Source organism: Anolis sagrei, chromosome 3, assembly GCF_037176765.1.
Source record: "Anolis sagrei isolate rAnoSag1 chromosome 3, rAnoSag1.mat, whole genome shotgun sequence".
Lineage (NCBI taxonomy): Eukaryota > Metazoa > Chordata > Lepidosauria > Squamata > Dactyloidae > Anolis > Anolis sagrei.
In genome coordinates this window covers 260,479,097-260,494,175 of record NC_090023.1, presented here as the reverse complement: position 1 = coordinate 260,494,175, position 15,079 = coordinate 260,479,097, and positions in this window count along the sequence as shown.

The window sequence follows — 15,079 nt, the reverse complement described above, 5'->3', positions numbered from 1 at the left end:
ATCACACTGCACTGTTGTAGCACTATATCCAGAGGCGGCCCTAGGTAATTTTCAACAGTAAGCAAACAGTATTTTACCCCCCCTCCCCTCCCCACCAATCATTGATATATATTTTCTGTTTGTCGTGGGAGTTCTGTGTGCCATATTTGGTTCAATTCCATCATTGGTGGAGTTCAGAATGCTCTTTGATTGTAGGTGAACTATACATCCCAGTAACTACACTTGCCGCATTTGCTCCCTTGCCTGGCCTGCTTTGGGTCCAGAGGCGTGCCTGAAGACCCCGGCGTGTGTACCAAAAGTCACCTCTTCTCCTGACTTTCTCCTCAGCCATTGGGACCAAGAGAGAGAGAGAGAGAGAAAGAGACAGAGGTGGAGATGCCCACCTTTCCTGAAGGTAGGCGCAAAAACAAGAGGGAGCGGAAGTGGGAGATACCTCCAGGAGGGGCTCTCTCTCTCTCTCTCTCGGTCCCAATGGCTGAAGAGAAAGTCAGGAGAAGAGGCGACTTTTGGTGCGCATGCTGGGGTTTTCAGACACGCCTCCGGACCCGAAGCGGGCCAGGCATGGTGGCTCCGTCCCTTGGCCCACCCGCAGATTGGGGAGAGGAGAGGAGGCAGGTGGAGCGCCGGGGATCAGGAAAGGCGCTAAACGAGAGGGGCTAGGCGAGGCTCAAGGGCCCGGCCCCTTTGGGAAGAGGATCGCCCGGCAGTGAGGAAAGAAAGCCGAGGCTCCCCCCGGACTGCTAGGGCTGTTGTGAGCTGAGGGAGCGCTCCTCAAGTGGCAGTCGAGGGGCATTTACAGAGGCGCCTCTGCACCCCTGGCAAAAAAAAGTGTTCTGCGACCGCTTACTTCGTGTAATGGACAAGTCGCCCCTGACTATATCCCACTTTAACTGCCATGGAAACATGATATGGAACCCTGGGATTTGTAATTAATGAGGGGGCATTTAAATTTCTCATCCAAAGAGCTCTCAGGTATTACCATACTACAAAACCCAGGCAAAGAATGTTGCTATGGCAGTTAAAGAGGAATGTAGTTCTATAATTGTAGGATCACCTGCTGGAAGAGGTTTGACAGCTGGATATGCTTGCTGTCTTTGTTTGAAACAGCCTTAAAGATCAATCTCTTCTTCCAGGCCTATCCAGATGGTTTTTAAATTATGAGGTTTAAATTATAAATTATTTTTAATATGTATGCTTTTAAAACCAATGTTATGCTCTTTTAACTGATGATGTATTTTTAATTGCTGTTCAGATGTGTTAAGCATCTGTTAGTTGCTGCACTTTGTTCCCAGCCTCAACCCCATACAAATAAGTAGCTGAGAAATACTAGTACTACTACGAATAATAACAATAACAACAATTTAGTATTTTTTGTTTCTATTAAGAGTTCAGGGACAATTTTATGTCATTGATTATCCCAGAAGCTTCTGCAGCAAACAGGAGGAGGGAGCAAGCTTGTTTTCTGCTTTCCTGGAGACTAGGACGTGGAACAATGGTTTCAAACTACAAGAAAGAAGATTCCATCTGAACATTAGGAAGAACTTCCTGACTGTGAGAGCCATTCAGCAGTGGAACTCTCTGCCCTGGAGTGTGGTGGAGGCTCCTTCTTTGGAAGCTTTTAAACAGAGGCTGGATGGCCATCTGTCAGGGGTGATTTGAATGCAATGTTCCTGCTTCTTGGCAGGGGGTTGGACTGGATGGCCCATGAGGTCTCTTCCAACTCTTTGATTCTATGATTCTATGAGGGTGGCCAGATGCTATTCTCTGTAAACACAGAAGCAATTGCTACAAATGGCAAAAAATGTGAGATTTCCAGGTGTGATAATATCCCGGTTCTGAGCCAAAAATCTGCATCTTCGAATGTCTCTATGTCCTTGACTTGGAAATCACAGGATTTTTTTATCTGGGTTTGTTCCTGGGTTTTAGATGTTTGTTCCTGATAGGCCAGTTCCTAAAAAAGAAAGTGACAGTTCAGTAGAAAGCAAAAACTTTGTTTGTGTGCCAAAAGCTTTATAAAATGTGTGGAGGGCACATTTTCTCTGGCCAGAACAAAGTTGTGGTCTCCTTGTCAATGTTGTACATCTTTTCACAATAAGAACAATCAGGAATAGATATGTATAACCCAGGAACAACACCCTGTTTGCACAGATGGCCCTGCAGCTTATATAATCCAGAAACTGAACTTATACAATGATTCACATATTTGCATCTTGTGTTTCTTTAAAAAACAAAACAAGATGTCCCACGGCAGCCATTTTGGAAACCTCTATGCAGCAAGTGTGGACGATGGAGGCAGAAATCCCAGAACAGATCTGTATGTGGACCTCTTCTGAAGTCCCGGGATTTTTTGCCCCTTGATTAAAACCCGCAATTTGCATTCACTTCTCCATACTCTCTGGGTATAAATACTTTCCGACTGTGCAAATTAAGCAATTCTGTCATTCCACTTTTTTCAATTGCTTTTCAAATATCCCAGTTTCCTCCTCCTCCTCCTTCTGCTTTTGGCCTTAGTGTGCTGAAAATGCTGGAAAATTAGTTCCAAACCTCAAAAATAGTTTGCACTCAATCCAGCAGGGAAATGGGCAGAATTTTTACTCTTTCTAGGAGAATCGGTGATTCTTTTTCCTTGGCTTCTCTTTGTCCCTTTCCATTCACTTCTCCATACTCTCTGGGTATAAATACTTTCCGGCTGTGCAAATGAAGCAATTCTGTCATTCCACTTTTTTCAATTGCTTTTCAAATATCCCAGTTTCCTCTTCCTCTTCCTCTTCCTCTTCCTCTTCCTCCTCCTCCTCCTCCTCCTCCTGCTTTTGGCCTTAGTGTGCTGAAAATGCTGGAAAATGTGTTCCAAACCGCAAAAATAGTTTGTCCTCAATCCAGCAGGGAAATGGGCAGCATTTTTACTCTTTCTAGGAGAATCGGTGAGAAACAAACTTTTGCAACCTCTCCCAAGCTGTGTCCTTTTCTTAATTTCTCATCTTAACCGCAGATCAGAAGTGTCCTTGAGTTAATCTGTGGAATGTTAAGGGTATGACAAAGGCGGCTCAACCCATCACGCAAAGTAAGCATTTGCAGTATAGTTGATTTTACTAAGTTCTTGTGGGTTTTTTCGGGCTATATGGCCATGTTCTAGAGGCATTTCTCCTGTCGTTTTGCCTGCATCTAGAAATGCCTCTAGAACATGGCCATATAGCCCGAAAAACCCCACAAAAACTTAGTGATTCCAGCCATGAAAGCCTTCGACAATACATAGTTGATTTTGCCCAGGGGCACTCTTGAGGCACTCATGGGGCGCTCATGGGGGGAAATAGATCTTGACATATGCGAGTTGTAGTTACTGGGATGTATAGTTCACCTACGGAGCCCCCAGTGGAGCAGTGGGTTAAATCCCTGCGCTGGCAGGACTGAAGACTGACAGGTCGCAGGTTCAAATCCGGGGAGAGGCAGATGAGCTCCCTCTATCAGCTCCAGCTCCTCATGCGGGGACATGAGAGAAGCCTCCCACAAGGATGATAAAAACATCAAATCATCCTGGCGTCCCCTGGGCAACGTCCTTCCAGACAGCCAATTCTCTCACACCAGAAGCGACTTGCAGTTTCTCAAGTTGCTCCTGACATGACAAAAAAAAAATAGTTCACCTACAATCAAAGAGTATTCTGAACTCCACCAATGATGGAATTGAACCAAATATGGCACACAGAACTCCCAAGATGAACAGAAAACATATATCAGTGATTGGTTTGTGGGGTAGGGCAAAATAGTTTGCTGTTGAAAATTACCTAGGGCCGCCTCTGGGATATGATGTTGTAGTCTAAAAGAGCAACTTCCCAAAATTTTGCTGTCCATTATGCTACTGGTAAATGAAAGTGCCAAGCAAATGCCTCCCCAGCTTCTGTGGAGTCTTTTTCCTTCACCTGAAGCCAGCTGCTGCTCGTTTCTTTCCTTCTTACTTCTCACATCACAACTGATCTCAAACTGCCTGTTGCATCAAGCAGTTTGTAGAAAATTTGAAACCAGCCCCTTGTCAGACTACAGCACATATTCACCCATCATTGGCTGCAACGGTAGCCGGGTTGGCTCTGCAACAAATTCATGTGGCTGATACCAAGCAGCTAAAGAGCTATTTGAAGCCCCATTGTAACATTCCTTTGCAAAACCACAATTGGATGTCCTGTCATTCCCATTCCCTCTGAGTCAAGGAAACAGAAGTTCCATGCACTGCTCAGGGGCCAATTTGTTACATACATTTCCTCACTTTTTATGAGTAATGTTATGGTCAGCCTTGTTTTATGTCGAGGCACATAAAGAAGTCTGCTCAGATAAGTTTATACCACCAGAATAATAACTGCCACGGTATTAGGTGTAGCGTTCCACTGGCTCTCACAGTTTTATCAATTGTTGTGTGCCTTCATCTTGTTTCCGACTTGTGACAGCTCTAAGATGAAGCTATCATAGGGTTTTGGGGGAAAAGTTTGTTCAAAGGGGTTTGTCATCACCTTCCTCTAAGATCAGCTAAGGTTTTCAATGGCAGAACAGAGATTCAGATCCTAGGGCCCTTCCACACAGCCCGATATCCCAGAATATCAAGGCAGAAAATCCCACATTTTCTGAGTGTAGATTCAGATAACACAGTTCAAAGCAGGCATTGTGGAATTTTCTGCCTTGATATTCTGGGACATAGTGCTGTGGAAGGGCCCCTTGTCTCCCAGAATCTTAGCTGCATCTGCATTGTACAATTAATGCTGTTTGGCAGCCATTTAACTGTCATGGCTCAATGTTATGGAAACCTGGGTTTTGCACTTTGGTGAGGCACCAGAAATCTTTTACAGAGAATGCTAAATGCCTGATAAAACTATAATCCCAAATTCACACCATTGAGCCATGGCAATTAAATTGCTGTCAAACTGTAATTCTACAATGTAGACACAGCCCTGGCCCACTATTTTGTGTGTGTCAGAAGTGACTTGAGAAACTACATCTTGCTTCTGGTATGAGAGAATTGGCTGTCTGCAAGGACATTGCCCAGGGGATGCCCTGTTGAGAGGCTTCTCTCATGTCCCTGCATGAGAAGCTGGAGCCAACAGAGAGGAGCTTACCCCGATCCTCAAATGTGAACCACTGACCTTTCAGTCAGCAGTCCTGCCGGCACAAAGGTCACAAGCCCTCTAGGTCACACTGCCTCTCTTATCATCTCATACTGCTTGCAAAAATAGGAGTGACAAGAATGATATCATATGAACCATCAAGATTGTTAAGATCGTCTGGAGGGGCCCTGCTCTCGGTCCCACCAGCCTCACAAGTGCGCCTGGTGGGGACGAGGGACAGGGCCTTCTCGTTGGTGGCCCCTCGGCTCCGGAACTCCCTCCCACTCTCCAATTAGAACTGCCCCTTCTCTCCTGACTTTTAGAAAACAGGTGAAAACCTGGCTCTGGAAACTGGCATTTGACGAGTGAGTCAATAACTCGTGGCTGTATGGATGGATGGTGATGAACAACGATTTTATTGTGACGACTTGGCCATTGTAATTATATGATTGTATTTTTGGTATTTTAATGTGTTAGTGTATTACGGAATGTGATGTTTTTAAATGATTGCTTATGATATTATTGTTGGAAACCGGCCTGAGTTCCTCCACGGAGGTGAGAAGACCGGTATACAAAAGTTCTAAATAAATAAATAGTTCGCATGCAGAGCCCCAGGTCATGCAATGGGTTAAACTCTTGTACCAGCAAGATTGAAGACTGACAGGCCAGAGGTTCAAATCCAGAGAGTGTGTGGATGAGCTCCCTCTGTCAGCTCCAGCTCCCCATGTGGGTATATGAGAGAAGCCTCCCACAATGATGGTCAAACATCGAAACATCTGGGAATCCTCTGGACAATTCTCTCACACCAGAAGCAACTTGTAGTTTCCCAAGTTGCTCCTGACATAAAAGGAAAAAAAAATAGTGCTCATGGCTATTTGGAAGACTGAAAGGTAGGATCAAAATGTCATGCAAGGTAAAAGTAAATAAATACGGAAAGAAATTTTGTATTGCTGGGACAGATTGACTGGGATTTCAAACCAAGCTGCTTTGGGTTCACATGTCAGCACTGCTATTAACTGGAAAATAAATATGGTACAATTTTGTCCCCTCCTAAAAAGATGTCCATCTGCATAACACTTTGCACCCTGGGTTGTTACCCCAAGCACCTACCATTGCGACAAATAACAATAATACCCAGAGTCCCCAGGATGACGATAAAAACCTGCACCATCCATCTTCACTTCCACACCTCCTGGCTCCTTTTCTCTATTCTTATGCTGAAAAAGCTCAGGTTATGTACCAGCGTTTTATCCAATTTGTTTGAATTTAAACACACAGACAGACACACATTTCTCCATCTGGATTTGGAGTTGAGCAGACAGTGCAAACCTGCATGTTCCTTTTTTTAAAGAAAAGCAATAAGTGATCTGTGGCCCCAGTGTGGCCCCAAACCCATCTCCTTGTGCTTTGCCATCAGATAATATTTTATTTCACCACACGAGCCCTTATTGTTATTATTTATCTTTTATATAGCCCTGTAGGCGCTCTGGGCACTCTGCAGACAAGCAAGCCCGGTAATAACTGTGTAAATTATGAATAGAGGATTCAAAGCTCTCTGACGTCCATAGAAAAGACTTTCTTTTGCCTCCTTTCAATGCTTTTTCCAGACATTTCCCCTCCCATTCCTGCGCAGCCTTCTAGGTTCCCTTATGTTTCACCTAAGTCAATCATAAAGTTTGATTTAAACCCACATTATTCTCCTCTTTGGTCTTTTTTAAAAAAATCAAACATTTGCAATAAGCCCACAGTTATATTTTTGCTTGCTTTAATCTCTTCCTCTTTTTTGGTGAACCACTGAGACCTCTTGATGGCAGATGTAACCCAACAGAAATTGGCACGGTGATAATTGCACTGAATATGTCCTTAAAAAGAGGACGTTGGATAAATACATCAAGGGGATGGCATCAACGCTTTCGTCTAGCAATTAAGCACAAACTGTTCCGTCTCCAAAGGCAAGGGGCTCTGACAGGGACAATTACCATTCAAGCAGAGGTTGGTGAGGCTTTGGGCAGATTCTTCCAGTGTGAATGCTTATGGGTAGAAATCCCTTGGACAAAAATGATGAAATATCCTCCCACTTGTCAATGCAAAGAAAACACAAGGAATATGAGGGCAACTTTGCAAGTCTGGGAGCCATATAAGAACTCAATACACTTCTGCTTTTGACCATTTTGGTTTTGGGGTGAGTTTAGAGCAGTGTTTCTCAACCTGGGGGGCGGGCACCCTAGAGGGTCGCAAAGGGGTGTCAGAGGGGTTTTCACTATGGCAACCCCTTCTGTATTCACCTCTTTTATTATAACAAAAAGAAATGCATTACAGCTTATTCAACATTCAATCTACTTTCCCATCATTTTCTTTTGTAAATGAAAAGCAGTCATAAACTGTGGGAAGGGTGAAGTGGAAGAGCGTAATCCTTCCCCTAGTGGTCATTTTGACAATCAATATCTAACCCCTATCCATCTCTTCAAATGTTTTTCCCCTTACGAATCATGGATCCAACCTTCTGTTCCATGCAGGATCTCCAACTAGAACATCCCCAAGAGGTAGCTATCCATCTTTTTTTAGAAGATGTCATAGAAGGATGTCTTTAGGCAATTGGTCCCATTGCCAGATCTCTCACTGTCAAGAGGTTCCTTTTCGTGACAGCCCTTGGGGTATTTAAATACTGTGACCATGACACCTTTCGTCTTCACCAAGGTGAACAAGCCCAGCAACTTCAAACTTTCATCTTATGTTTTGTTTTCTATATTTTGTTGCCTTTCTTTGAGCTCTAGATCAGCGCTTCTCAACCTGGGGGTCAGGACCCCTGGAGGGGTCGCCAGGGGGTGTAAGAGGGGTCGCCAAAGACCATCAGAAAACACAATATTTTCTGTTGGTCATGGGGGCTCTGTGTGGGAAGTTTTACCCAATTCTATTATAGGTGGGGTTCAGAATGCTCTTTTGATTGGAGGTGAACTATAAATTCCAGCAACTACAACTCCCAAATGTCAAGGTCTATTTTCCCCAAACTCCAGCAGTGTTCACATTTGTGCATGTTGAGTATCTATGCCAAGTTTGGTCCAGATCCATCATTGTTTGAGTCCACAGTGCTCTATGGATGTAGGTGAACTACAACTCCAAAACTCAAGATTAATTTCCACCAGACCCTTCCAGTATTTTCTGTGGGTCATTGGTGTTGTATGTGGCAAGTTTGGTTCAATTCAATCATTGGTGGAGTTCAGAATGCTCTTTGATGGTAGGTGAACTATCAATCCCAGAAACTAAAACTCTCAAATAACAACATCAACCACCACCACCCCCCCCCCCAACACTCCGAACCCCACCAATATTCAAATCTGGGCACATCAGGTATTTGTGCCAAATTTAGTCCAGTGAATGAAAATGCATCCTGCATATCAGATATTTACATTATGATTCATAACATTAGCAAAATTACAGTTATGAAGTAGCAACGAAAATAATGTTATAGTTGGGGGTCACAACAACATGAGGAACTGTATTGAAGGGTCGTGGCACTAGGAAGGTTGAGAAACACTTCTCTAGATTGTCTATATCCTTCTTAAAATGGCACCTACAACTGAAAACAAGATACCAGATTAGGCCTGATTAGCACACTAGGCGCATTTATGTTCCACTGCTTTTTGGCGTGACACTTTATAGCAGTGTTTCTCAAACTGTGCTCCTCCAGATGTTTTGGACTTCAGCTCCCACAATTCCTAACCACTGGTAAGCAGGCTGGGATTTCTGGGAGGTGAAGTCCAAAACACCTGGAGGAGCACAGTTTGAGAAACACTGCTATGTAGAGAAGAACAACTACATGGTAGAAACCCTAGGATTTCTGCCTTTCCACGCCATCATTTCTTTATTCTCTCCAGCATGTCTCTGGCCTCTCCCCTTTGTAGAGAATGCTTTCCCTGGAAAGTTTCTGTTCTTTCTTTATCACTTGCAGGCTTCTGTGTTAAATAGCTCCCATATGCAACATTTCAAGAGTTGTATCCCCACATCTGTGCGGAACGATCAGCTATCCCCCAGATACCGAGGGTTAAGGGAGATGGATGCGTGGGGAAGGCAGAGGACCGAGAAAGGCAGGAAATCTCGGGTTTTGTGTTGCTGGCTGGGCTGCAGTCTCGCTTGCCTACAACCTTGGGCAAGTCTCTCCTAGCACTTCATCAGATTAGTTTCCTTTAATTCCTTTACAAAGGGAAGGATATATATCTGCCTTAGGAGATGACAGATTCAGACTCAGTTTTCCTGGTTGGGGTCTTGATTTATATGCTGACACTAAACGTCTTGTTACAACACATGCTAGAATCGGCAGCTACCATTTCCAACCATGTGACAGAGTGATGCGGTTTCTGACGCCTGTGGCCCTCGTTTCCGGCTGCTAAAGCACATTACATGAGGCTTTTTAAAATGTATGGGAAACAAAATACGTCCTAATGTTCCTTTCCCAGTTGGACAATTGTTTCCTTGCTAAGGGCAACAAGAGTGAGCAGAGAAGAAAGATATTCCCTGGTTCAAATTCTGTTTTCTGCCATGGTGGCCTTACACTAACCATTGTTCTCCTACCCTCAGGCTCAAATGTGAGCCAAGGCCCCATTAGAGAATAGGCTGAGAGGTTGATTTCATACAAAATGAGGGGATCAAACTGGACTCCCAAGACTTTTGTGTAGTTGATCCTCTCTGCTCAAGAGTGATTGATCAGAAGGCCACATCCAATGTTCATTCCTCTTCTTTCTGATTTTGTTGTGTGCCTTCAAGTCATTTTCGACTTGTGATAACACTACAGCTAATCTCCAGATTACTAACTACAGCAAGTTACAGTCAACCCCCTGTTTAAACAGCTCCATTGACTGCCCATTAGTTTCTGGTCCCAGTTCAAGGTGCAGGTGATTACCTAAAAAGCCCTAAACGGTTCAGGACCTACTTATCTTCACGATCGCATCTTCCCCTATGAACTAACACAAGCCCTAAGATAATCCAGGGAGGCCTTCCTTCTCACTTCTGCCTCCGTCTCAGGTGCAGTTGGTGGGGATGAGGGAGAGGGCCTTTTCGGTGGTGCCCCCCCCCCCCCGGCTCTGGAACTCTCTTCCTAGGGAGATCAGACTGTCACCTACCCTGTTCTCCTTCCGCAAGAAGCTAAAAAATGGATGTTCCATTGTGCCTTTGATTGAGCAGTTCCAAAGAATTGACCCTTTAATACTTAAATTCTGGCACTTTAGCATGGCCTTCCACTCTACAATCCTGACATTATAATGTCGAAGGACATTACTCTCTCATCCCTGCCACTGAATTTTTCACTTTCCCTTAGCTTTCTCTAAGAATTTTGCACAAACTCAGAGCCCTCTGAACTCAGCACTTTTATTGCACTTATGATATTGTTTTCATGATGTTATGTTTTATTGTGATATGTTTCTATTTGGTTTTATTTTGTTTTCATTTTATTGCATTACATTTTAGCTCTGTGCTCTCTGGGCTTGTCCCTTTGTAAGCCACCCAAGTCCCTTCAGGGAGATGGAAGTGGGGAATAATAATGATGATGATGATGATGATAATAATAATCTTTCATAAGACATTTGTGGCAAGGTTTGTTCAGAGCAGTTTTGCCTTTTCCTTCCTCCAAGACTGAGAGAATGCACCTTCCCCAATGCCACCCAATAGGTCTCTATGCCTGAACGAGGATTCGAGCCCTGGTCTCCAGAATTGTAGTTCAATGCACAAATCATGACATTTCACTATATACAAGTTATACTGAGTTAAAATAAACTGACCTGGGGGACTGGTATGAAAAAAACTTGATTGTACTCGGTGCTGTAAAAGATTTACTGGAATAAACATAATGTAAATGCATCTCCAAAATGTTGTCTATGATAAAAGTTGCATGGAGTCAAGAACAAAACCAGCTGGTATAGAGAAACCTATTCTAAAGGACAATTTTGGGCAACTTGGACTAGAGCCAAACAAGATAAACAACATTGTTGACCCTATAGCAAAAACTTTTGGAAAGCTGGTGAGAAAATGAAATTCATAGAATCATGGACTTGAAAGAGACCATAAGGGACTTGAGCATCCATGGGTTTGGGTATCCACAGGGGTCCTGGAACCAAATCCCACCAGATACAAAGGGCGCAGTGTACAGCATAAAAATGTCAAAATGCAATATACAGACAGTTCCCAAGTTACGAACAAGATAGGCAGGCTTGTTATTAAGATGAATTGTAAATCAGAACATTTACATGTAAATCAGAACATTTACATTTGAAGTGTGACTCCAGACAAATGTGTATGTGTTTTAGCTTAGGATACAGTTGGGAAGGGTTCACTCCCCTGTCGTGTTTGTTTTGCTGTCTGTGTCCCTGTTCAGAAAATTTCCTCACTTTCTATCCCTGAAAGGCACTGAACAGACTATGCTCTGGCACCACGAGATGCAGAGCCAACCTCAAGAAATGGGGCCACAAAGTGGAATCCACGACATGCGAGTGTGGAGAAGAGCAAACCACTGACCACCTGCTGCAATGGACCCTGAGCCCCGCCACATGAACAAGGGAAGACCTCCTTGCGGCAACACCAGAGGCACTCCAAGTGGCCAGCTACTGGTCAAAGGACATTTAATCAACTACCAAACTTGCAAATTTTGTGTTTTGTCTGTTTGTTTGTTTTGTTCTGTTAGAAATGTAATACAATTGACTGGTTGCCCTGGCACGACAAATAAATCTGCATACCTTAAATTATTGAGGTTCCTTTTCCTCTGTTTTCATGCCTTCTCCTGAGTCTAATCCTGCTTTGTGTATGATGTGTTCAGTGTGTGACTCAAACAGATGTGGTGATAAAATGCAGCCTTGTATGACCCCCTTGCCTTTCTCTGTATTTTGTCCCAATGGCAGCACCTTGTCCTAAATAGAGGTTATGCACCAGGGTAATGAAATGTTATGGCACACCCATTTCTTTAAGAGCAATCCATCATTTTTCATGATCTAGGTTTTGCTGTAATCTATAAAGCACAGGCTGGTTTCCTCCAAAACCCTTTGCTGTTGTCGTCGTCCCAAAAGGAACTTTTCCCAACCCTTTATACAGAGAGCTAAATTGCACAGTGTCTCAGCTTCAAGCATTCCCTGAAGAGGTAGCTTTCACTACTACTACATGCGAAACCCAAGTCTTTGCTCCCTCGCTGCTATTTCCTAGTAAAGATGTTTTAGACTAAATTAGAGACACGGCTTGCCAAAATATTTGACAACATTGAGCATGTCTTGGCAGCACTCCACTTTCTCTCTGTCTCTCTGATTCTCTCATTTTCACTCTCTTTTTAAAGTGAGGTGTTTGGGAGGGAGAATTGTTTTACCCACACAGACATCAGCGCCAGTTTGCACGCTGCTGCTACAAACCGAGTGACAAAGGAAACAGCGGAAAACTGAACCGCCAAAAAGAGCATCTAAAGTCAATAAGCAGGAAGGTAACATTTCTTTCTTGGTGTACTTGCTACCTGGACTTCTGTTTTGATCCATCATGTCTCTGCTAAGGGTCAACGTGAAAAACAATTGCATATAAAAATTACAGAGGGCAAAAGGAAAATAAAACAGCTGTCATCAAACGAAACAGAAAGTCAATGAAAACAGCCCATGGTCCACTATAAAATCGATAATGACACAAACTACCGAGACTGGAGATTCCCATTAGAGTTCTTTGGAAAAGAATACAGGGCTAAGGTAACAAGCTCTGTCTCTGGCACAACCAGTTCAATTATGTGTTGTATTTCCATGTATTATCGAAGGCTTTCATGACTGGAATCACTGGGTTGTTGTGAATTTTCCGGACTGTATGGCCATGTTGCAGAAGCATTCTCTCCTGACGTTTTGCCTGCATCTATGGCAGGCATCCTCAGAGGTTGTGAGGTCTGTTGAAACTAGGAAAATTGGGTTTATATATCTGTTGAAAGTCCAGGGTGGGAGAAAGAACTCTTGTCTGCTGGAGGTAGGTGTGAATGTTTCAATTGGCCACCTTGATTAGCATTTGATGGCCTGACAGTTTTTAGGTGTGACTTGTTACTGCCTGGGGGAATCCTTTGTTGAGAGGTGATTGTTTCTTTTCTGAACACGGAGTTCCCCCGTGTTTGAGTGTTACTGTTATAATTATAGAGTTTTTAATACTGGTAGCCAGATTTTGTTCAGTTTCGTGGTTTCTTCCTTTCTGTTGAAGTTGTCCACATACTTGTGGATTTCAATGGTTTCTTTGACATGGTAGTCGTTAGAGTGGTCCAGCATTTCTGTGTTCTCAAATAAAATGCTGTGTCCAGGTTGGTTCATCAGGTGTTCTGCTATGGCTGACTTCTCTGGTTGAAGTAGTCTGCAGTGCCTTTCATGTTCCTTGATTCGTGTTTGGGCAATGCTGCTGCGTTTGGTGGTTCCTATGTAGACTTGTCCACAGCTGCATGGTATACGGTAGACTCCTGCTGAAGTGAGAGGATCCCTCTTGTCCTTTGCTGAACGTAGCATTTGTTGGATTTTCTTGGTGGGTCTGTAGATAGTTTGTATGTTGTGTTTCCTCCTCAGCTTCCCTATGCGGTCAGTGGTTCCCTTGATGTATGGCAAGAACACTTTTCTTCTGGGTGGAACTTTGTCTTTAATCTCATGGCTTATTCTTGGTCTTGCAGCTCTTCTGATGTCTGAGGTGTAGTATCCATTGGCCTGTAAAGCCCAGTTTAGGTGATTCAGTTCATCTTGGAGGAGGTGGGGTTCACAGATTCCTTTTGCATGGTCTGTCAGGGCCTTGTTGTATTTCCTATTGCAAAATTGTACAAAAAATCTCTTGTTGCTATGTGCCTTTAAGTCAACTCGAATATAAGCTGACACTATCATAGTGTTTTTTAGATTTATTCAAAGATATCCCACTGATTACTAAAGTTAGGATGATCCAGGCCTTCAAATTTCTGATTTCAATATATGGTTGTGGAGGTAAATAGTAAAGAAAGCCAATAGGAAGAAAATCAACTCACTTTACATATGGTGCTGGAGGAAAGATCTGTAGATGCCACAGGCTACTAAACAGACAAGTAAATGGGCCCTAAAGCAAATCTGGCCAGAACCCTTCTTAGATGCCAAGATGACTAGACTGAGGCTATCATACTTTGAACCTATCATGAGAAGTCAGGACTCACTAGACAAGGTAAAAATACTTGAGAAGGTTGAAGACAATAGAAAAAGAGGAAGCCTGGATTCCGGATGGATGGATTTCATCAATAAAGGCATAGCCCTGAGTCCGCAAAACCTGAGCAGAGCTGTTGAGGATAGGGTGACTTCAAGATCTCTCATTCATAGATGGGACTGTCATAGGTTGAAGTCAACTTGATGGCAGTTAGCAACATATATATTAAAAACTATCTATGATGGCCAGAATGTGGTTGGGGTCTTACACAAATATACATTTTCTTACAGAAGTGGTTGGATATCTAATGCAGATGTTCATATTCAATTCAAGGAAAAGGAAGTGTATGTGCGTATGGACTGTCACTGTGCAAAAAAAGGCACACTCTCACAATGCATGTTTGTCTTCAACGGGTGAAACTGGCAGTAATACTCATTCAGATGTGTATCTGGTTGCAAATTCAGCGTGTACTTGGTTCCACTTGCAATATGTATTTAGTTATTGCATATTCCCCTGGTGGTTAAACCCTTGTGTCAGCTGAACTGCTGGCCAAAATGTTGCTGGTTCAAATCCGAGGAGCTGGGTGAGTTCCCATCTGTCAGCTCTAGCTTCCCATGTAGAGACATGAGAGAAGCCTCCCCCAGGATGATAGAAACATTTGTAGAAGGCCAATTCTCTCATACCCAAAGCTACTTGCAGTTTCTCAAGTCGCTCCTGACATGAAAAAAAAAGGTTATGCCATTCAACACAAGCATTATGGAGAGCAATCCGCACGAAATTCCACATGTGAACATTTATGTTATGCCTCCATTATGTAGGATCTCAAAAAATAAGAACATGTCTCCATTGACTTAATC